The sequence below is a fragment of the Orycteropus afer genome, unplaced genomic scaffold (assembly GCF_000298275.1).
Source record: "Orycteropus afer afer isolate SDZICR_OR568_19922 unplaced genomic scaffold, OryAfe1.0 scaffold00126, whole genome shotgun sequence".
NCBI lineage: Eukaryota > Metazoa > Chordata > Mammalia > Tubulidentata > Orycteropodidae > Orycteropus > Orycteropus afer.
Window position 1 is genome coordinate 929,146 of NW_006921713.1, and position 3,201 is coordinate 932,346.

The window sequence follows — 3,201 nt, forward strand, 5'->3', positions numbered from 1 at the left end:
GGCACATAACAACAACAAATAAAGTTTATTAAGGAGAAATACTCATTCCCAAATAATCACCTGTCCATAGTAGGGAGGGGATTTCCATTTCATTTTCAGAGCAAATGGTTGGAGGTTATACATTCACTCATGTTTTCTCCACCTTCTCACCTACTACTGCCAAGAGAAGATGTGAATTTTTATTCAGTGCCCCATGGATACTCCCTATTTAGGATCTCACTGACCTCAGAAAGCATCTGCTTTTCTTGTCAAATGATAAGCATTCTGGGATGGGCTTGTACATATGAAGATGAAGCCTATACTTTATGATAAAACATTAGGAAACACATTGCCACTGTATGCAGAAATTATGCAAACCAATTAACTTTTTACTAGTAAGGAAGCTATATATTGATGTTCCTCCATCTCACTCATGTGTATCTTTCAGTCAGTTTCAAATATGGAAGAGAAAGTAAGGGTGCTATTTATTGGAAAATGCTCTTTAAAAGTTAGGGTGGTGAAACTTTGTCTCACATACTTTGGATATGTTATCAGGAGGGAGCAGTCCTGGATGAAGTACATAATGCTTGGTAAAGTAGAGGATCAGAAAAAAAGGAAGATGTTCAAAAAGATGGACTGTCACAGTGGCTACTACGATGAGCTCAAACATAGCAAAGATTGTGAGGATGATGGAGAACTGGCAGTGTTTCATTCTCTACATAGAGTCACTATGAGTTGGAACCAACTTGATAGCACTTAAAAACAAAAGCCACAATATTAGGGACAGTGGTATTTCAGTGGTAGGATTCTTGCCTTCTTCCATACAGGGACCCAGGTTTGACCCCCAGCCAATGCACTTCAACCACAGACACCACTTGTCTGTCACTGGAGGCCTGTGCGCTGCTACAATGTTAAACTGGTTTCAGAGGAGCTTTTACACTAAGACAGATAAGAAAAAAGGCCTGGTAATTACTTTTGAAAAATAAGCCAGGGAAAACCCTGTGAATCACAACTGTCCAATTTTATTGTCCATGGGGTCATATAAGTTACAGGCTGACAGGAAGACAGCGACCAACACAGCCACAATATATACAAAAACAACTTGTCATCTGTAAAATATATAAATTATCACTATCACTATTATTTTTATTACTTCTAATTCATTTGAAATTGAAACAACTGTTTTAATATTTGCTAAATATTTGTACTTGTCCTCTTTTTTATTTTGATATGAAGTTTTATCATTTTTCTTTGAGGTTACCCTGTGATTTATAATTTTCTCCTCGAGTTTAGAACAGGCCATTCTATTTTGCAAGATTGTAAACAGAGAACCAGAGACATCAATTGAAAAATGAGGACAACTACAAACAAAAAAGAGGGAAAAAACTGTGTTGTTACAGAACTTCCAAATTGTGAGGAAGTCAAGACAATTGCAAAATACTAAAACAGCAACAAAGGAAGTGATAACACAATTTATAAACAAAATGAACTCAGCACAGAAAATTATATGGAACAAAGAAATCAGGAGGACCACGAAAAAGCACATAACAAAATGACAGCAACTAATTCATACTTGTCGATAATTACATATCTGACAAGGGACCTATCTCTAAAATGTACAGAAAACTCCAACTCCTCAACAACAAGAAGATTAACAATCCAATTTAAAAATGGGCAGAAGACATGAATAGACACTTCACCAAAGAGGATATTCAGGCAACCAACAAATACATGAAAAAATGCTTATGATCATTAGCCATCAGAGAGGTGCAAATCAAAACAACAATGAAATATCATCTCACCCCGGCACTAATGGCAAAGTTCAACAAGACAGAAAATAACAAATGCTGGCAAGGACGTGGAGAGATTGGGACTCTCATACACTGCTGGTGGGAATGTAAAATGATACAACCACTGTGGAAAGAAGTATGGTAATTCCTTAAAAAAGCTGGATTAGAAACAGCATTTGACCCAGCAATCCCTTTACTAGGTATATATCCTAAAGACATGAGAGCCAGGACAAGAACAGATATATGCACACCCATGTTCATCACACCACTATTTACAGTAGCAAAAAGATGGAAACAACCTATGTGCCCATCAACAGGAGATGGATAACCAAACTGTGGTACATACACACAACATAATACTGTTGTTGTTGTTGTTATATGCCGTCGAGTCATAGTGACCCCTCCTTGGGTTTCCGAGGCGGTATCACTACGGAAGTAGGATTGCCCAACCTTCCTCCCAAGGAGTGGCTGGTGGGTTTGAACTGCCAGCCTTCTGGTTAGCAGTCAAGTGCCTTAGGCACTATGCTACCAGAGCTCCTTAACATAATACTATGCAATGCTAAAGAATAATGTAGAATCTGCAAAGCACTAGATGAACTTGGAGGACATTATGCTGAGTGAAATAAGTCAATCATAAAAGGACAAATATAGTATTAGTTCATTATTGTAAAAAGTCAAGGAAAGGTTTGTATATGGAAGGAAAGTTTCTTTGTTGGTTACTAGGAGTGGGAGAGGAGGGGAGCGAACACTGAGAAAAAAATTGTATTTTTTAAAAAATAAAAGAATAATGCAAGCAGCTCAACAAAAACAAAATGTCACTTACAAAGGGGCACCAATAAGACTCTGCACTGATTTTTTATCAGAAACAATTCAGACAAGAGGGCAATGGGATTATATGTATACAATCCTGAAAGAAAAGAATTACCAACTAAGAATCATATGTACTGCACAATCATATTTTGAAAGTGAAGGTGAAACTAGAACATTCCAAGATAAGGAGAAATTAAGGGAATTTGTAAAAACCAGACCAGTTTTACAAGAAATATTAACATGAGTCCTTTGGAAAGAGAACCAATGACACCAGACAACAATCTAAGCTAAAGAGAAAAAACGCTATCACTCAGATAAAGACATTACAAACGTAGAGTAAAGCTGCAAAACTGATAACAGGGAACCAGAGATATAAAGCTCTAAATGAAGGCAACTTCAAAACAAAAAGGGGGAATAAATGGTATAAATACAGATCTTCCATGGAGAGGAAGTCAAGGTACTACCAATATATAACAGACTGTTTTAAACTTAGGTCAATAAGGGTAAATCTCAGAATAACCACAAAGAAAATAAATATACTCACCAAAATAAAGACTAGAAAAGCCAAAAAGACTCACTAAACACAAAACAACAAGGGTATGAAAAAAAAAAAAAAAAAATA